The sequence below is a fragment of the Moschus berezovskii genome, chromosome 4 (genome assembly GCF_049115385.1).
Source record: "Moschus berezovskii isolate FMDL1 chromosome 4, NW_MosBer_1.0, whole genome shotgun sequence".
Lineage (NCBI taxonomy): Eukaryota > Metazoa > Chordata > Mammalia > Artiodactyla > Moschidae > Moschus > Moschus berezovskii.
In genome coordinates, this window is record NC_142463.1 from 102,151,167 (window position 1) to 102,173,025 (window position 21,859).

The 21,859-nt window shown below is 44.6% G+C and overlaps 1 protein-coding gene and 1 pseudogene across 15 annotated transcripts in view; one reads left to right on the forward strand and one right to left on the reverse strand.

The window, feature by feature from the left end:
* LOC129535564 (NBPF family member NBPF4-like) overlaps window positions 1-21,859 on the reverse strand; it is a 203,223-nt gene that overhangs the window by 95,870 nt on the left and 85,494 nt on the right. The window lies entirely within an intron of this gene.
* LOC148778138 (microtubule-associated protein RP/EB family member 1 pseudogene) lies at window positions 4,870-5,943 on the forward strand (annotated as a pseudogene).

Below are 21,859 nucleotides of genomic sequence, written 5' to 3' on the forward strand. Positions count from 1 at the left end.
GCCTGAAAGGAAATACTTTCCTTAACAGTCTCAGAGATGCTCACTCTGAGAAGAGTCTGCATACTGGCAAGGAGCCAACATCCTCGTGCTGACATCTGGACTGAGCGCCTGCGTCTTTTTCCGTCATTTCATCAGAAGTCCGTTTCACTCAAACCAGACAGAGATGGGAGTAACACAAAGGTGACTGACGTGAAACACAATGTCTTTGGTGGAGACGCCACCAAGATCTGGGTCATCAGGAACTGGGGACGAGGTCCTATCCCCTAGGAAACGGAGCCCCACGGGTAATAGTGCCCTACCTGCAACCCCCACCTGTAAAACACAGCCCACAGGCTGGCCCTGTCATGGCACCACAGGACCTCAGAGGTGCAAAAGCAGGACTGAAGTCACGATGATCAAATCTTAAGAAATCTGCTGGAGTGCCACCCCACCAAAATGTTCTCCATACAACAGGCCAGGCTGCCAGCCAAACCCACGGAGTGGTCCCACTGGAAACGATCATCTCCAGAGAGCATCTTCTCTCCTCACACCGGTGTCACACACAAACACTGCCATGTGGCACTGTGGAGCGCCAGAAGTCAAGTCCTACCAGAACTCAGCAGTGGCTGCACAGGGACCTGTCAGTGGAAGGATGCTTTCTTCAGAAGTTGCAGCTCCTAGAGATGTCACTGTGTCAGATAAGTGTACGTGTGTGCATGCTCAGTAGTGTCTGACTCTACGACTCTACGGACCGCAGCCAGCCAGGCTCCTCTGTCCATGGGATCTGCCAGACAAAAATACTGGAGCATACTCCGGAACCCTGTTTTCAGGGGAGACCATGAGACCCAGTTCTCAGCAGACTGTATCAATAGTCGGCCTCTGCCAGAGCTGTTTCCCTCCTCTGGCTTTCAAGTTCTTGGGTTCTTTGACAAGTGGGTCTTTTGCATCTACTTTCAAAAACCCAAATGCCTTGTGGAGAGCTGAAGGCACCTGAAGCCTGGGCAGCCTGGTAGACAGGAGGTGGCCATACTTCAGAGCCAGTCCTCAGCAGGCCACCAGGCAGGCCTAGTAACTAGGAAGGTCTCCTCCCAGCACTGAGCCCTGTGCACAGAGCTGCCCCAGGACCAGGCAGTGAAGAGGGCACCTTGCAGGCTGCTGCCTTTTTACTTCCAACAGCCCCTTATGAGAGAAGAATGGTTATTCCTGCTTTATTGAAATGAATACTGAAATGGACAGGCTAAATTTCCCAAATCACAGGCTGAGCTGTACCCTCAACTAAGATCCACAATATTAGCATAGGTGAAATGTAACTCAGAGGAAGACATGTAATATTAAGACCCTAAAAGAAGATACTCAAAATTACCAGCCACTCCTTTAAAAACAAGGATACCCACCTAAGATGAATGTCTCTCCTAAGGACAACTAGCAAAAATGTCTCAATGACTGTATCCTATGACAACTCCCTAAAGCCTTAGAAGTTCTTCCAAAATGATGAAGGTGCATTCACTACCGGAGAAGGCAACGGCAAGCCACTCCAGTACTCTTGCCTAGAAAATCCCATGGATGGAGGAGCCTGGTAGGCTGCAGTCCATGGGGTCGCTAAGGGTCGGACACGACTGAGCGACTTCACTTTCACTTTTCACTTTCACACGTTGGATAAGGAAATGGCAACCCACTCCAGTGTTCTTGCCTGGAGAATCCCAGGGACAGGGGAGCCTGGTGGGCTTCCGTCTATGGGGTCACACAGAGTCAGACACGACTGAAGTGACTTAGCAGCAGCAGCAGCAGCAGCATTCACTACACGCAGAGGAAAACACCTGTGTGTCATGAAGCCTATTGAGCAACAGAGCACAAGCTGACACTTGCTCAGGGTACTCCCAATTATAATTTTCAGATGGAGGATACAGGAACAGAAATCAGAAATAAAGGCTGTCTTTTTCCTTCCATTTTCAAAAAAAGTTAACCTAATCTTAATCTCTTGTTTTAATTGAATGTGGAAAATTATGATATTTACATCATCACTCTGTAATCTATTATGTTGCTGCAAAAGTAATTGTGGTTTGGTATTGCTGAACTTTGCCGTTTGATATTGGAATACATTCTAAATAAATGCTGTTTATGTTATACATCAATTTAAGGCACATTTCTTGCTTTTTGGTTTTTTTGCTAATGACTTATTACTTGTTGTGTATTTTGTATTTATTTCAAACTAGGGAAACGATGCTAGACAAAAAGCAAATTCAAACAATATTCTTATTCAAGTTCAAAATGGGTTGTAAAGCAGTGGAGACAACTCACAACATCAAAAACACATTTGCCCAGGAACTGCTAATGAACGTACAGTGCACTGTTGATTGAAGACGTTTTGCAAAGGAGACAAGAGCCTTGAAGATGAGGAACATAGGGCTGGCCACCAGAAGTGGACAATGACCAACTGAGGGCAAACCTCAAAGCTGATCCTCTAACAACTACACCAGAAGTGGCCAAAGAGCTCAACGTCTGCCGTTCTATGTTCATTCGGCATTTGAAACAAACTGGAAAGGTGAAAAAGCTCAGGAGTGGGTGCCTCATGAGCTGACGGCAAATCCAACAAAAACTGGTCATTTTGAACTGGTCAAAATCAAACTCACACGGCCATCTTCTGTTACTCTACGCAATAACAATGAGCCATTTCTCAAGTGGATTGTGATGTGCAACAAAAGGTGGATTTTTTTTTTTTTTTTGGACAACCGGCAGTGACCAGCTCAGTGGCTGCACCGAGAAAAAGCTCCAAAGCATTTCCCAAAGCCAAAGCTGCACTACAAAAAGATCATGGTCACTGTTTGGTGGTCTGCTGCCAGTCTAACCCACTACACTTTTCTGACTTCTGGAGAAACCATTACATCTGAGATTTATGCTCAGCAAATCGAGAGATGCACCAAAAACTGCAATGCCTGCAGCCAGCACTGGTCAACAAAAAGAGCCCAATTCTTCTCCACAACAACGCCCAACCACATGTCACACAAGCAACATTTCAAAAGTTGAACGAACTGGGCTATGAAGTTTTGCTTCGTTCACTATATTCCCCCAACCTCTCGCCAACCAACTACCACTTCTACAAGAGTCTCAACAACTTTTTACAGGATATATGCTTCCACAACCAGCAGGAGGCAGAAAATGCTTTCCAAGACTTTGTTGAATCCTGAAGTACAGATTTTTACAATACAGGAATACACAAACTTATTTCTCACTGGCAAAAATGTGTTGACTGCAATGGTCCATATTTTAATTAATGAAGATGGGTTTAAGTCTAGTTAAAATGATTTAAAATTCATGGTCTAAAACCACAATTACTTAACACTAAAGGCTTCCCTGGTGGCTCAGATGGTAAAGCATCTGCCTACAAAGTGGGAGACACGGGTTCGACCCCTAGGTCAGGAAGATCTCCTGGAGTAGGAAATGGCAACCCACTCCAGCACTCTTGCCTGGAAAATCCCATGGACGGAAGAGCCTGGTAGGCTACAGTCCATGCAGTCACAAAGAGTCGGACACGACTGAGCGCCTGTCTTGAACTTGGAAGGTATTTAAGTCATCCTAATCATTCTAACAGATTCAGTTCAGTCGCTCAGTCGTGTCCGACTCTTTGCAACCCCATGAATCACAGCACGCCAGGCCTCCCTGTCCATCACCAACTCCCGGAGTTCACTCAAACTCATGTCCACAGAGTCGGTGATGCCATCCAGCCATCTCACTCTCTGTCGTCCTCTTCTCCTCCTGCTCCCAACCTTTCCCAGCATCAGAGTCTTTTCCAGTGAGTCAACTCGTCACATGAGGTGGCCAAAGTATTGCAGTTTCAGCTTTAGCATCAGTCCTTCCAATGAACACTCAGGATTGATCTCCTTTAGAATGGACTGGTTGGATCTCCGTGCAGTCCAAGGGACTCTCAAGAGTCTTCTCCAGCACCACAGTTCAAAAGCATCAATTCTTCGCCGCTCAGTTTTCTTCACAGTCCAACTCTCACATCCATACATGACCACCGGAAAAACCATAGCCTTGACTAGACGGACTTGGTTGGCAAAGTAATGTCTCTGCTTTTTAATATGCTATCTTGGTTGGTCATAACTTTCCTTCCAAGGAATAAGTGTATTTTAATTTCATGGCTGCAATCACCATCTGGAGTGATTTTGGAGCCCCAAAAAATGAAGTCTGACACTGTTTCCACTGTTTTTCCATCTATTTCCCATGAAGTGATGGGACCAGATGCCATGATTAGGTGGGGGTTATTCCAGGGGTGCAAGCATGTTTCAATATATGCAAATCCATGTGGACCACAATAACAAGAGGAATTTCAACAGATAAAGAAAAAGCATTTGACAAAATCCAACTTCCTTTTATGATATGATAAAACCCTCAACAAACTAGTTACAGTAGCAACGCATCTTAATATAGTAAAGTCCACATATGACAAGCCTATAGCTAACATCAGATTCGATGAGAAAAGCTGAAAGCTTTTCTTCGAAGATCAGAAACAAGCAAAGAATGCCCACTCTCATCCCTTTTATTCAACATAGTACTGGAACTTCTAGAAAGAGTAATTAGCTAGAAATAAAGGATATCCAAATTAGAAAGGAGGATGTAAAATTTTCTATTTGAAGAGGATATCAGAAAGATTCCACCAAATAACTGAGAATAAATGATTTCAGTAAAGTTTCAGGATACAAAATCAATTTAAAAAATCAGCTGCATTTATAAACATCAACAATGAACTACAAGAAAGAGAAATTAAAAAAAAAATCCCATTTATAGCTTTACGTCGGCGCGTAACGGGGGGTTGCGTGTGAGGTCATCGCGCGAGCGGGCGGGCGGGGTCAGGCGGTTTGAACGAGACGAAGACGGAACCGGAGCCGGAAGATGGCAGTGAACGTGTACTCAATGTTGGTCACCAGTGATAACCTCAGTCGACATGACATGTTGGCCTGGATCAATAAGTTTCTGCAGTTGAATCTGACAAAAATCGAACAGTTGTGCTCAGGGGCTGCCTATTGTCAGTTTATGGACATGTTGTTCCCTGGCTCCATTGCCTTGAAGAAAGTGAAATTCCAAGCTAAGCTAGAACATGAATACATCCAGAACTTCAAAATACTTCAAGCAGGTTTTAAGAGGATGGGTGTTGACAAAATAATTCCTGTGGACAAATTAGTAAAAGGAAAGTTTCAGGACAATTTTGAATTCGTTCAGTGGTTCAAGAAGTTTTTTGATGCAAACTATGATGGAAAAGAGTATGACCCTGTAGCTGCCAGACAAGGTCAAGAAACTGCAGTGGCCCCCTCCCTTGTTGCTCCCGCTCTGAACAAACCGAAGAAACCTCTCAGCTCTAGCAGTGCAGCTCCACAGAGGCCCATTGCAACACACAGAACTACTGCAACCCCTAAGGCTGGCCCGGGTGTGGTGCGGAAGAATCCTGGTGTAGGGAATGGAGATGACGAAGCAGCTGAATTGATGCAGCAGGTCAATGTATTGAAGCTTACTGTTGAAGACTTGGAGAAGGAGAGAGACTTCTATTTTGGAAAGCTGAGGAACATTGAGTTGATTTGCCAGGAGAACGAGGGGGAGAACAACCCTGTGCTGCAGAGGATCGTGGACATTCTCTACGCCACAGACGAAGGCTTCGTGATACCTGATGAAGGGGGCCCACAGGAGGAACAGGAAGAGTATTAATAGCCTGAACCAGCCGAGCAACATCCGAATTCTTCACTCCAAATCATGTGCTTAACTGTAAAATACTCCCTTTTATTATTCTTAGAGGACTCACTGGTTTCTTTTCATAAGCAAAAAGTACCTCTTCTAAAAGTGCACTTTGCAGAAGTTTCACTCCTTTTCCAATAAGTTTGAGTTAGGAGCGTTTACCTTGTAGCAGAGCAGTATTAACATCTAGTTGGTTCACCCAGGGAACAAAGAGGCTGACCATGGGGCTCACTTTGTGGATGCTGGTAGCACTGATAGTTGGAGAAGGTGGAGACCTCAGTAGAGAAATGTAGAGACTGATTTGAATTTTAAGTTAATGTGAAATCTTGGCAGAGAACGTTTTAATAAATAAATGCCTTAAGAGTATTTAAAAGATGCTTCCATATTTCAAAATATAAAATGTGTGTTTGACATTGTGTCTGGGGAGGAAGGGCTGGAACCTGGAGCCTTTGGGACCTGCTGTTCCCAGCCTTCGCAGGACTGCTTGATCCTCATAAGCCCAGACGTTGGCCCAAAAGCAAAATTTGAAGTTATTTTGTAAGCCATTTTGATGTCCTTGACCAATAGCATGCCTGCTAAGCAAGAGGCGTTGTTGCCTGGATGAATAGAGGGTGTGTTTCAGGCCTGAGACGTCTGAGTCAAAGAGCTTGATTTTCATTGAGCATTTCTCTGGTGATTTTTCCAGTTATCCGTGTTAATTCTGTGTTCTGTGTGTGTGTGGTTTTTTTTTTTTGGAAATGAGGTGTGTCCAGTTTTTAAACCTAACAACTACTTTTGGGGACTTGCCCACATCTCTGGGATTTGAATGGGGGCTGTGTCCCGTTTTACTGTCTTTTAAGTTTACATTTAACATGTTCCTTTTCTCTGTTCCCCTTGCCCTCTGGGGACTCCTCTTTGGCTCCTTAAAATTTGCTGGTGCTTAGAGTGGAAGTTCAGCAGGCAGGTGATCATACTGCAAGTTCTTTCTGAACCTCTGGCAAAGGGAGTAAGGCCACCACTCCCTTGGGATCTGCAGGGCTGGGTGTTTTCGGTACCTGCTGTCCACAGCCCTCCACTGTTATCGGAATACTTTGCCAGTGCACTAATCTCTTTGGAGATAAAAATGTTAGCGTGTTACTAAATGTTAATTTTCTTTTGCAGAAAATATAGTACCATGTCTGAATTAATTATTAATATTTAAAATATTTCATTCCTTAACTCCCTCATTTGCTTTGCTCACAGCCGACTAAGTTCCTTTGTTTGGCAGAATTCTGCAACATGTGTGTCACCCACTACTGAGATTGTTCAGCCCCTGATGTATTTGTATTGATTTGTTTCTGGTGGTAGCTTGTCCTGAAATGTGTGTAGCAAGCAGGTGTTTTATGATGAAATTGTTGTGTAGTGCATGCTCTGTGTGGAATTCAGAGGAAAACCCAGATTCAGTGATTAACAATGCCAAAAAATGCAAGTAACTAGCCATTGTTCAAATAACAGTGGTGCTATTTCTCTTTTGTGGCCTTTCAGACTTTTGTTGCCCTAAAATTCCATTTTGTTGGGAACCCATTTTCCACCTGGTCTTTCTTGACAGGGTTTTTTTTCTACTTTTAAACAGTTTCTAAATAAAATTCTGTATTTCAAGAAAAAAAAATCCCATTTATAATATCATCAAAAAGAATAAAATACCAAGGAATACACTTAACCAAGGGGGTCAAAGATCTATACATTGAAAACTACAAGGCACTGAGAAATGAAATAAAAGAAAAGATACAGATGAAAAGGTATCAGTATTCATCAGTCGGAAAATTTAGTATTGTTAAAATGTCCATACTACCCAAAGCAATCTATTGATACAATGCAATCCCTTTCAAAAATCTAATGGTATTTTTCACAGAAATAGAAAACATTCTAAAATTTTCATAGAATCACAAAAGATTCCAAAAAGCCAACACAATCTTAAGAACAAAGCTAGAGGCATCACATGTCTGGATTTCAAACTATATTACAAAGCAAGAGTAATCTAAACAGTATGGTATCAGTATAAAAACTGAATAGAGAATCAGAAATAAACCTATACATATGTGGTCAATTGATTTTCAACAATGGAGCCAATAATTTACAGTGGAGAAGAGACAGTCCCTCCAGGAAATGAGATTGAGAAAACTGGACAGCCATATGCAATAGAATAAAACTGGACCCCTACCTTACATCATATACAAAAATCGACTCAAAGTGGATTAAACACTTTAACATCAGACCTGAAACCATAAAATTCCAAGAAGAAAATACAGGTGGTAAGCTTCCGATGTCAGCCTAGGCAATGCCTTTCTGACACCAAATGCACACAATCAACAACCGGGACTACGTCAAACTACAAAGCTGCACAGCAAATGGAACAACACAATGGAAAGGCAACCTACTGAGCGGAAGAGAATATTTGCAAACCACACATCCAATACAGGTCACGATGAAAAATACCCAAGGCACTCATACAACAGCAAAAAGCAAGACAAAAAATACCCAAATAACCAGTTTAACAAGAGGCAAAGAAACTAAATAGACTTTTCCAAAGATGACATACAAATGGCCAACAAATCTGTGAGAAGATGGTCAACATCACTAATCATCAGAGAAATGTAAATCAAAACCACCATGCATTATCACCTGATAGCTGTTAGGATGTCCAGGACGCCAAAAAGACAAGAGGTAACAATTGCTGGCACAGGTATGGAGAAAGGGAGCCCTCGTGCACAGCTGGTGAGACTGTAAGCTGTTACAGCCGGCATGGAGAACAGTGTGGGGGTTCCTCAAGAAAAAGAGAGAGCTACCACATGATCCAGCAACTCCACTTCTGAGTACATAACCAGAGGAAATGGAATCATCGAAGTCACACCGGTACTCCCTGTTTGCTGCTCCATTATTCACAACAGCCAAGACATGGAAACAACCTAAATGTCCAATAAGGGATAAGCAGGCAGAATGTGTGTGTGTGTGTGTGTATATATATGAATGCAGTGGAATATTATTTTTATATACAATAACAGGAAAAAAGAAGGAAATCCTGACATTTGCCACAACACGGTTGAACCTGGAGGGCCTTCCACTAAGTGAAATGAACAAGATAAAGATAAAGCCTGCCTGCCTATTACACTTGAAGTTATTTTATGAATAAGGTCTGAGGATCTCATGGTGACTATAGTTGCCAGCACTTATATATCTGAAATTTGCTGGAGTAGAACTTAAATGTTCTCTCACACAAACACATAGCTAAATACATGAGCTGAAGGATGTGCTAATAGAGAGTGGAATACTCTCACGATGCATATGTATTCATATATCAAGTCATACACTGCATATTTTAAATACCTTACAGTACATCACTTGTACTTCAGTAAGCTGGTAGGAAAGACAGTCATGAATGAACCACCCCCTTACAGTAGGGAGGCTGCCCAGCACAGGCCAAACCTCAGCAATGGTTCTCACTGAGAGCAGCATGATTTTCACACGCCTAACCCATGAAAGTGTCTTTATGTACTCTAAAAGGTCTTTTAAAGTGATATTGTCCCCACCATGGGTCAAGAAGCAATTTCAAACTATTTGCTAAAATTTTAGCACGTGAATTCTCTAAGTGAAGATAATAGTCACAAATAAATAACTATCACAGGGGACAGATTATCACTTACAAATTCAATCAATCCCAAGACTTCAGGGAATGCTTGCTTTACTTACTTGTTGGGGTCACATGACATTTTGCTCTTGGTATGCCACTGCAAAACTAAGTATAGGAATGGGCTAGAACTTTTTGCCTCCTTCAAAATGACTTAGGATTGCTTAAAGATAAGAAAATTTAACTATCAAAATTATAAAACCACCTATTATGGATCCAAAGAAAACAGTCTCAATCTAATGGTCTGGCAATAATTTTTATTATAATAAATTTAAAAGTAGATTTTATACTCTTAACATATGCATTTATCAGGTACTGTAAAAAATAATATGGTCAAGGATTAGACAATAAACTACAAAACAGCATGCAGTTTTTTCTTCTTAATCTTTGTAAAACATGTATAGCACTCATAAGCAGAGAAATGCAAATCAAAACCACAATGAGATACCATTTCACACCAGTCAGAATGGCTGCTATCCAAAAGTCTACATGCAATAAATGCTGGAGAGGGTGTGGAGAGAAGGGAACCCTCTTACACTGTTGGTGGGAATGCAAACTAGTACAGCCACTATGGAGAACAGTGTGGAGATTCCTCAAAAAACTGGAAATAGAACTGCCATATGATTCAGCAATCGCACTCCTGGGCATACACACTGAGGAAACCAGAATTGAAAGAGACACGTGTACTCCAATGTTCATTGCAGCACTGTTAATAATAGCCAGGACACGGAAGCAACCTAGATGTCCATCTGCAGACAAATGGATAAGAAAGCTTTGGTACATATACACAATGGAGTATTACTCAGCCATTAAAAAGAATGCATCTGAACCAGTTCTAATGAGGTGGATGAAACTAGAGCCTATTATACAGAGTGAAGTAAGCCAGAAAGTAAAACACCAATACAACATACTAATGCATATATATGGAATTTAGAAAGATGCAATGATAACCCTGTATACAAGACAGCAAAAGAGACACAGATGTATAAAACAGTCTTTGGGACTCTGTGGGAGAGGGTGAGGGTGGGATGGTTTGGGAGAATGGCACTGAAACATGTATATTATCATACGTGAAACGAATCGCCAGTCCAGGGTCGATGCATGTTACAGGATGCTCGGGGCTGGTATGCGGGGATGACCCAGAGGGAGGATAAAAGGAGGAGGGAGGTGGGAGGGGGGTTCGGGAGGGGGAACTCATGTACACTTGGGGCAGATTCATGTCAATGTATGGCAAAACCAACCAATATAATATTGTAAAATAATTAGCCTCCAATAAAAAGAAAAATAAAAAAAAAATAAACTCAAAAAAATAAAAATAAAAAACATGTATAGCCAAAAGTAGAACAATTCAAAAAACTTGTTTAACAATTTGGATGAAAATAAAGATGGGTTTCAACGAAACCTTTAAAAAATTTGTGAAAATGAAACCAAGAAAGCAACAGAAAATAAGCATGGATGGCAACCAATATATACATGTGTGCGTATCCATGTATCATAAATGTAAACAAATCCTTTATTAAGAATTAGAAACCATACAGAAAGATTTGAAAATCTGACTGCAATTATACTAGTGTAAACCCAGTGTTAATTTCTAGTCAATAGTTTTGACAAATGTGCCACGGTTACATATGCTGTTATCAGAAGAAACTGGGTGAACACTGTGTTAGAACTCTATGTGCTATCTCTGCAGCTTTTCTGAAAACTGAAAATTTTTCCAAAATAAGTTAAAGTCTGACTATATAAAAAAATTAAATCTCTCTTTGAAAAATCCATAGAAAGTATCAAAATAGAAATGGCAGTTTTTAATATGCAATATCAGAAAGATAAAGACAACAAACAACCCACTAGAAAAATAAGCAAACATTTCACTAAGGAAATACAAATGACCAATAAACATAAGGGAAGATGTTCAATCATACTCAATTACAATATGAAAATTTAAATAGTGAAGCAATTTGAAGAGATCTAACTTAACTGAATGTAACCCATTGGTGATGGACAGGGAGGCCTGGAGTGCTGTGATTCATGGGGTCGCGGAGAGTCAGACACGACTGAGCGACTGAACTGAACTGAACTTATCCAAGACCATCCCCATGGAAAAGAAATGCAAAAAAGCAAAATGGCTGCCTGAGGAGGCCTTACAAATAGCTGTGAAAAGAAGAGAAGTGAAAAGCAAAGGAGAAAAGGAAAGATATAAGCATCTGAATGCAGCGTTCCAAAGAATAGCAAGGAGAGATAAGAAAGCCTTCCTCAGCGATCAATGCAAAGAAATAGAGGAAAACAACAGAATAGGAAAAACAAGAGATCTCTTCAAGAAAATTAGAGATTCCAAGGGAACATTTCATGCAAAGATGGGCTCGATAAAGGACAGAAATGGTATGGACCTAACAGAAGCAGAAGATATTAAGAAGAGGTGGCAAGAATACACAGAAGAACTGTACAAAAAGATCTTCACGACCAAGATAGTCACGATAATGTGATCACTGACCTAGAGCCAGACATCTTGAAATGTGAAGTCAAGTGGGCCTTAGAAAGCATCACTACAAAGCTAGTGGAGGTGATGGAATTCCAGTTGAGCTATTTCAAAGCTTGAATGATGATGCTGTGAAAGTGCTGCACTCAATATGCCAGCAAATTTGGAAAACTCAGCAGTGCCCACAGGACTGGAAAAGGTCAGTCGTCATTCCAATCCCAAAGAATGCTCAAACTACCGTACAATTGCACTCATTTCACACGCTAGTAAAGTCATGCTCAAAATTCTCCAAGCCAGCCTTCAGCAATATGTGAACCGTGAACTCCCAGATGTTCAAGTTGGTTTTAGAAAAGGCAGATGAACCACAGATCAAATTGCCAACATCTGCTGGATCATGGAGAAAGCAAGAGAGTTCCAGAAAAACATCTATTTCTACTTCATTGACTATGCCAAAGCCTTTGACTGTGTGGATCACAATAAACTGTGGAAAATTCTGAAAGAGATGGGAATACCAGAACACCTGATCTGCCTCTTGAGAAACCTGTATGCAGGTCAGGAAGCAACAGTTAGAACTGGACATGGAACAACAGACTAGCTCCAAATAGGAAAAGGAGTACGTCAAGGCTGTATATTGTCATCTTGCTTATTTAACTTGTATGCAGAGTACATCATGAGGAACGCTGGGCTGGAAGAAGCACAAGCTGGAATCAAGATTGCCGGGAGAAATATCAATAACCTCAGATATGCAGATGACACTACCCTTATGGCAGAAAGTGAAGAGGAACTCAAAAGCCTCTTGATGAAAGTGAAAGAGGAGAGTGAAAAGGTTGGCTTGAAGCTCAACATTCAGAAAACAAAGATCATGGCATCTGGTCCCATCACTTCATGGGAAATAGATGGAAAAACAGTGGAAACAGTGTCAGACTTTATTTTTGGGGGCTTCAAAATCACTGCAGATGCTGATTGCAGCCATGAAATTAAAAGACACATGCTCCTTGGAGGGAAAGTTATGACCAGCCTTGATAGTATATTAAAAAGCAGAGACATTACTTTGCCAACCAAAGTCTGTCTAGTCAAGGCTATGGTTTTTCCCATGGTCATGTATGGATGTGAGAGTTGGACTGTGAAGAAAACTGATCACCGAAGAATTGATGCTTTTGAACTGTGGTGTTGGAGAAGACTCTTGAGAGTCCCTTGTTCTGCAAGGAGAGCCAACCAGTCCATTCTAAAGTAGATCAATCCTGGGTGTTCACTGGAAGGACTGATGCTAAAGCTGAAACTGCAATACTTTGGCCACCTCATGCGACGAGTTGACTCACTGGAAAAGACTCTGATGCTGGGAAAGGTTGGGGGCGGGAGGAGAAGGGGACAACAGAGAATGAGATGGCTGGATGGCATCACCGACTTGATGGACATGAGTTTGAGTGAACTCCGGGAGTTGGTGATGGACAGGGAGGCCTTGCGTGCTGTGATTCATGGGGTTGCAAAGAGTCGGACACGACTGAGCAACTGAACTGAACTTTTTAGTGCTACTGCTCAGAAAATTCTACACAGACTTATACAAAGTACAAAAAGATGTCTATATAAAGATAGTCACAGTAATTGTTGCTTCAAACAGCTCCAAAGCAAACAAAGACCAAATAAAACCTAAGGAGAGTCTAAACACCCATTAAAGAGGGATTAAAATGAGAGAAATGTTGGTGCATCATTTAGATGAATACAAATCAAGTACCCAACATTCACTGAAAAAAGCAGCCATCTCAGTCACACTGTGTGAGGACTATTTGAGGGCAGTCTGTATTCCAAATCATAATTAATTGAAAATTGCATTTCAAAACACTTTTTCATATAAAATACATGGTTTCACAGAATATTAATACTGATGCCAAGCTGAAAGATTTACTTGTCACAGTTTATTTCTATTAATCAGCATCCAGTATACTCAACTACTATACTTAGTTTTACTTTCTGAGAAACTGGGAAGAAATAACAAGGTTTCAGAGAATAATGACATGTGAACAGTAGTCAGCCTCCCAGAAGACACATCCAGGACTTCCAAGTAAGGTTATTACAGGAAGATGATGTTGACTGACCTGACCAATTAAACCAACTGATTTAATTTCCTTGAATTATACATTTTCTGAAAAATAACCCTAATGTGTTCCTCTAAGATTTGAAGGAGAAATGTGAGTACATATATCATGAAATTATAGGTTCTTCACGACAAAGTTTTAGTGAAACTGTATGTTCACCTTAGTATTAACACCACTCCTAACATAACTTGATCTAAACAAATCCCAACTAAAAATTTAACTGGAAGTTAAATGAATGTTCTTTCAAACTCTGATATCTGCACCAACTTAAAAAAAAAAGCAAAAAACCACTCAGACTGGAAGCATGGTTTGGATACATTTATCAACCCCAGATGTACTTACTGTAGGGAAGATTATAGCTTAATTAAAGCACTGGCAGGGTCAGTAATGTTCATATGCAAGATGTTTCCACCGAGTGTCACTTGGGTACAATCATTTAAAATCCACCATGAATTGTTAAATGGAAAAATCTAAAACAAGAGTCTGTTGTCACACAAGGTTTTTGCATGCATTAAGAGGTTAATTTATAGTTTGTTCTGGTGTATCTGTGTAACCGTAATATTTATATCAGATATTCATAGCTTACTTAGATGATTGATATCAATTTCTCTTCATAATATGACCAGCAAATAAAACACACAGCGGTTCTAATATAAAGAAATAACATGTGACAAGGTTCCCTAAAACATTTCTATTTTGGACCTCACAAGCTAAATTGCTTTTGCTGGCCCTTTCCACCTCTCAGCATGGTTGACAGACAAATTGATCGAAACATTGGAAAATAATATGCTTGCAAAATTTCTCTGGGTGAGTTTTCAGTCTTTTGAATTTTTCATACAAGAACAAAATGAAAGATTGCCTCCTTGATTCTTCCTCCATTATGCGGCCCCATCTTATGTACTACAGGAACATACAATACTTCAAACAGCAGCAATACGTTGTAAACAAAATGTGTAACATTTTTCATAAAACACCCAAGCTGTGTGAAGTTTAAGAGACTGAACTAGCAGGCATCTTTGCCCTGAGATTAGGTTGTTCAATTATAATGAATTTATACATTTGAAGCTGCCTTCAGTTCAGTCGCCCTCTCATTAGACGTAGGGGTGTTTATTACAGGAAAGATTGCATGTACTATTTAAGAAGGAAGAAGGCCGGGTGATTTGATTAGAAACGTTGACAGTTGAGGTGTGTAAAGAATGTCATTCACTCACATTTTCCAACTTCAATATTAGGATCCTTCATTTTTTATGCCTTCTTTAAAGCCCCTTTGAACTGCAGACAGGGGAACCAAGAGAAAACTTTCCATAAAGTGCACTGCACACGCTAACAGCATGACCTGATTTCCAGGTGACTTGTTACCCCTGAGTACGCAGAAATCATTTCACAGGCAAAGAAATTATAACACGAGTGATACTCTAATTACATGCAGCCACACATAGCCAAGGACGGGCAGTAAACACAAACATCTTCCCGTGTGACAGGAACAGACCTTGGCTAACAGTTAACCATACCTGCCTCCACTTTCTGTTCTTCAGACGCCCCTAGGCCCTCAGGCTCTTATAGAATTTTTAAATTAACGTCTATAACATTACAGGAGAAGCAGAGTCCTCATACATTTAAATTTACACCTCATGAAAATTCTTATTAACTAAATTTTCCCCTCAATACTCGCAGGTCAAGAATTGATGAATAGTCAATTTTTTTCCGTCAAAATTAAACAAATCATAAAAAGTGGCATAATTTTCAGCATTGCAGATTAGATTTAGTGGGCAATATCTGCCAGATATGAAAAACAGAACTCATTATGTTGCACTAAAGTAAGTTTCACTGCAGTATTTCTATTTCACTTCATCAGCTTCACCACTTTTGGTAAGTTCACTACGATATTTCACAAAATAACCTGGTTTGAAAACAGACTTCGCAGGTCCCTGTCCCGATGCCCCAGAATGTGAGGAAACCCTGGGAGGAGGCGGGGGGTGGGCCCGGAGCTTCACAACACCTGGTGGCTTCAAGTGCCTCACCTCAGCGAGCTGTCGGAGCCTCCACCTCTGACCACCTGCCTGAGACCACAGGTGCCCAGACTTCCAGAACACCGCACCAACAAAATCAGGGCAACAGGGGTGTTTGACGGGTGCTTTCCAAACAAAAACCTTCGCTCAGAGTATGAAGGAACACGGCAGCCCTTTGTCCCTACTCAAAGCCTTTAATTCTTATTCTATTTGGACTCAGGTCTGATTATGAGTTAATGACAAGACCCAGGGCAACACAGCAGAAGGAACACAGGACAGGACGGCCCACCAGCACCAGCGTGTGGGCGTGTGAAGGGAGCTGCGGCTGCGGGGCAAACAGCTTGGTGAAGAGAAAGGAAAACGCCCCTCGAAGAAAGCGGAAGCACGCCAGCTCTCTAGCTCTGAGCTCAGTCTACACTCAGCAGCGACAGCGAGCCCTGTTTAAGCAGGCAAGGAGTGAAACGACATCCTCATGATACGACTGCAGGGGAAAAAACCCACACGTGTTTGTGTGAAAAACCCACAAGTGTTCTTTTTGTCTTTTAAAGCAAAAAGCAACTTACAACCTGTGAACACAGCTCAGTCGGGATGCTTCGGAGGACAACTGCTCTCTGTCAAGAACAGGTCCTCCCGTGGCACCTGGCGTGTGCACAGCCGTGCTGCCCAGGACAGAGCACGCCTTCAGGCTGAACCAGAAACACTTCTCTAAACACGCTCTTCGGTCCCTCCCATCCCTTCCCCCAGTGCAGGTGGGGCCAGCAAGCAGACGAGTGTCTCCTCAATGTCTCCATGACCCAAAGTTGTCAGCTCTCGGGCTAAAATGACGCTTCTTCTGGGGCTGAGACTGCAGGGGGCAGGAAGGTAGCACAGACCTGACTCAGGAAAGCGCACAGGAGGATGAGGCTTTCATCACGCCTGATGGGAGCGGCTCAAGGACTCAGCCAGACTGGAAGGTAGCTGTTGACCTGGACGAGTTAGCTAGTTATTACTTAGACCTCTGAGTCAGGCTGCTGACTCAGGGCAAATCTGGGCTGGGTCTCCTTGAGCCATCCACCGTCTAACACCAACCAGGCTGGGGACTACAACTAGCAGCCCCGCTCTCACACCCCACCACGAGGACCACGCATCACCACGACTGAGCCCTGTGTCTGTGACCCCACCACATCTGAGCCCGGCACGGCAAGCGGAGTGTCACCTGCCAGAGCTGCCGAGTGGCAAGAGCTGGAGTCGGGCCCAGCAGCCTGACTCTGACGCTCCGATCTCACTCTGAGCGCACGAGCTAGAGGACACACCCAGGCCCATCTCACACATAACAGTGCAGTACAGAGCTCCAAGTCAGAGACCACCTGTGAAACACCGAGGACAGTTTCTATGCAAGTAACGGCGGAACACACTGAAAACGTGGATTCCAGGGATCTAATCTGATCAACAGACTATGAAGAGTGCTAGGTGGGGCTGCTGCAGCTCTGCAAGGGAGAAGGCAGTCCTCTGAGAGAGCGCACAGCAAGGCACAGCTGGTGGCTTCAGGCAGGAGGCAGGAGGCGGGATGGAGAGCTGGCAGAGGCGGGCGGGAGAGCCAGCCAGCCCCCCGCCCCATCTCCTCCAGACCTGCAATGGAACCAGTGGAACCAATGCAACCACCCCCCAGGAAGCTAAGGTTACAGCAGACTTTAAAAAAAAGACTTGACTTTCTTTAACCGTCTGTAAGAATTGTCACCAATGGCAAATTTCTAGAATTTCTCCCAAGCATCTCAAAAGTTTTATAGTTTTTTTAAAAAACTATCATATAGTCAAGTTTTGGACTAAGATCTTTTTTTTTTTTTTAACTTAGAGGAGAACAGTAAATGTTCTTTGGTGTACTCCTTGGAAATATCTGATTCTTCCCTGCCTTTCAAACCCCAGGACATCTGTCCTGTGCAGAGGTCCCTTAGTGAGACCCCCTAACAAGAATACCAAGAAAAAGGAGCCCCAAAGCCCCAGGACATCACTATTGTCCTGATTTGTAAACCCTACTTCCTGCCAGGACAGCACCAAAATAGTACTTCAAATTGTGGAAATAACATTATAATCACAGTTCAAAAGGACACACGAAGTGAAGCAAGAAACCCAGAGGATACACAATGCCCAGTTTCACCTCTTGGATTCAAAATCTAAACTTAAAGCAAGCTTAAGGTGATGTCTATATGTAACAAGAGCCAGGGTTTCTCAGCCCATTCCTGACTGCTATGCTTTTAAATATAGTTGGTTTGCATTTAAAGCAGGAGTCTGTGTCTCTAAACTGTTTATTTTGCTTCAGTATGCCTTAAAGTGCCATGCTGCTTAATATCTTGGAAAAGCTACTGTGTGGAACAGTAGCATTCTTAAGTTAGGACTGACAAATCTGAGAAAACCTCTACAATTTGGCTTCCATATCTCTGAATTGGTATTTCAATGACAGATGTTTGTTGCAGCAAAAACCTCCATCAGAACAAAATTAGGTGATCTATCATTTTAAGATATGGTCGTCATATACTGTTTACTCAAAGATATCACTTTCCTCAAGCCAATTTTGACCAAGAACATTTTGTGATATGGAAGTGATTTGTATATCATCATTTTTGTGATAAATGTAGCTCTTGAACACAAAATAACCTACCATTCCACAGTACTACAGTTAAAACTCCTACACCAGTAAATCTGCCCTGGTGCGTTTATTACTACCAAGATACTGTATGGAGACGCCAGCAGCTTTTTTTCCCCTTGAATAAGGTTTCTACTTGTCTGCCTTTGGACTGGGTGTAGGATTTCTAACCCACTGTCAAGGCACCCTAAACCCCACCCTCTCCCCAGTTCCTGAAGCTTTTTAGGGACATGGTGCCTTCTTGGAGGGCTCCTGCAGTTTTACAGCCCTTGGTGGCTCTCGCCAAGCCACTGCTGGTCCCTGGCAGGCAGGCGGGGTGAACAAAGCCGTTAGCCATCTAGAGAGCCCTCCCCTGGGGCCCAGGAAGAGGACATGGGGTGGGGCGGGCAGATGGCTAGGAGCAGTCTCTGGTCCACGGACAATAATGTTCCCCAGGAGGTGGCTGTGAAATGTGGAGGTGACAGGCCTACACACCAAACACGTACACAGGCTGGATGAGGCCAAGAGGGGAGCAGTGGGAGCCACAGGTCAGAGGAGACCCAAGCTCAAAAAAGGACACTTGCTTCTGATGAAAAGGAAAACAGAGTGGCTCTGCTTATCCCGTTCCTAGGTTTCTAAAACTGAAAACACCTGGAAGAATGCACTGCCACTCTGAGCCAAGGGCTCCTGACACAAGCTCGGGCGAAGCAAAAATGACCAGCACCATTTATAACAGTTACACTCGCCCGCCAGGCGCAGGGGGATGGCACTTCCCTGGTATTGATCACTGACAATGATGGATGACTCAACTTGGCACTCAGTCTCACTGTGCCAACCCCCCCCAATGCAACAGCCCCACCGTAGCCACTTGGGGGTGCTGGTACTGATGCTGGGCACCCAGGCCCCAGAGCAGCCCAGTCACCCACCCAACAGAACTGTGCTGTAACTGGAAGGACAGTCCACTCCTATCCGAACACTTGATTTACCCAAATACTGGCCAAGTAGCCTATTTCACAAGAGCAAGAGATGATACGGGAAAAAAAATAAAAGAAATTTAAGGATTTTTCACGCCTTATATCCTAAAATCTAGGATGGTCTCAAAAACGCATCCGCACGTGAGTATGAACCGCAGCACAGTGCTTCCTGTGCGTCAGCCCTGCACACCGTCCTAAGCTGAGGACCGAGTGCAGAATCAGGATGTTACATGTAAGATGAGGTACCTCCTGGGTGCACAGCATCCTGCGAGGAACCTGGCTGGGGCTCCAAGTGGAGAAAGCGGCATGGCCTGTGCCCTGGTAGAATTCATCTGGCCAAGAGATGGCACTGCCAGCGCTTCTGAAGCCTGAGTGTGGACATCAAGTAACTAACACAGTCACAGGTGTGCCTGGAGGGCCTCGGGGGACACCGCACCATGGAAGACCAAGGACTACGGAGGCTTCTCAGGGCCCCTCACGGTGTCAGGCGTTCCAGGAGGCAGAGAGGAGGGAGGAAAGCATTTCAGGAGGGGCAAGGGTGAGCCTCAGGGGGGCGGCGAGAGTGAGGGAAGACAGAGAGGAGCAGGGCGCCGGCAGAGGCGCTGCTGGCCACACGGGGCACTGAGGGGCCGGAGCAAGGCAAGAAGGCAGGTGCAAGGCAGGACGGGGGCAGCCACAGAGGGGCGTGGCCACGAGAGCATCGAGACCGAGGGACGCGTGGCAGGACACAGACCGCGGCTCTGGGGGAGCCGAAGCCGGGGTAAGAGCCACGAGGACCCCACACAGGTCAGCGACTGCTAAGGAGCAACCGCCTCAAACAGAGTGGCTTAAAACCACACTTTTAGCTCCTGGTTCTGACTGCCAGCAACTTGAGCTGAGCAGTTCTGATGGTCCTGCCTGGGGTGACGTGCGTGGCAGCGGGAAGCTGGCAAATCCCTGGGGCCTGGGGCCCACCCAGGAGGACCCTTCCCCCACCTGGCTAGAGGGGCTGCTGCGCCCTTGTCCTCCCCACCTCTTGCCTCAGTGGTAGCGCGGCCCCTTCCCTGGCAGCCTCAGGACTCCAAGAAGGTTCGGGCAGAAGCGGCACAGCCCCCAAGCCCAGGCGTGAGTAGCCACACTCCACAGGCCAGTCCAGAGCCCAGGATGGACTGACACACCCACCCTGGGTGACAGCAGGTCCCAAACTGCTCCCCTTGGAGAGGTCTGCTTGCAGAGCTGGCCTTGGGCCCTTGGATTGGGGAAAGGTGCCCACCACTCCATGAACAGGGTGGCTCACTGCACTGGAGCACTCCGAAAAAGCCATGTGCTTCCTCACCCAGCAGTCACACACCTCAACTCCTGGGGCTGGGCGTCTGGAACCTGGGGGTGTCCTACACAGAGGAAGCTGATGTGAGCAGCCCTCATTAAACCCCCACTGCCGAGTCTCTACAGAGCCTCCCTGGCAGACCACAGTCCACACGTGTGGTCACAACTCGCAGCTGCAGGAGCCACTGTCCCATGCAACTCTGGGAAGCTGGAAGCCTGGGTCCACTTCCGCCAGATCTGGTCCCCATTCCTTTCCCCTTTGGTTTGCATTGTAGGGGCTGTGTGTCCTCTTCCTGCAGTAAATCAGAGCTGTGGGGTGGTCCTCCTGGGGACCCCAGTACAGAGGTGAGGTGTCATCTCCCTGCTGAGCGGTACAGGAACAGGAGAGGAAAGGATGGCTGTGGATCCCCGCGTGACACTGCCTCCATCCCTAAGCAAGGGGCACTGATGGGCCTGCTCCAGACGGGCCTCACGGGCAAAGAAGGGTGAGGGGCCGGGGGAGGGAGACCATGAGCAGAGCGGGGCGCCCCTCGGAGAGCAGGGGCGTGGGAGGCCAGGATGAGAGGGTCCCAGCGCACCAGAGCCAGGCGCTCCCACCACTGAGGCCCACTGGAAAGGCAGCCTGTGGGTAATGGAAGAACAAGAGAAGCAGCCCGGTCTTCCGTTTATCCACTCAGATCTGGGGACCAAGAAGCAGAGCTGCACCCTCACATTCCATTCAGACAAGAGGCCTTTCTTTCCCTTCCCCCCTGCTCAGCACCCAGCCACCCAGGCAGGAGGCAGGGACTCCCAAGCTTACCCCCACACCTCTGGAGGCAGCAGAGCCAAGCCGGGCCCGGCTCTCCCCCAACCCCTGCCCCGGAGAGCTGACCTAACGGCAGCCTGATAGCAGGAGAGGTTGAGGGGGAGCAGAGCTGGGCCCCCAAGAGGGCCAGTGAGGTGTCGCCTGTGACAGATCTCAGACCTCAGTCCAGCCTGCCTGGGGCGCAGTTCGGGGCCCCCCCACACCTCAGCAGGGCCCCTAACCTCCATGTTCCAGGGCCCAAAACTGGCTGAAGAG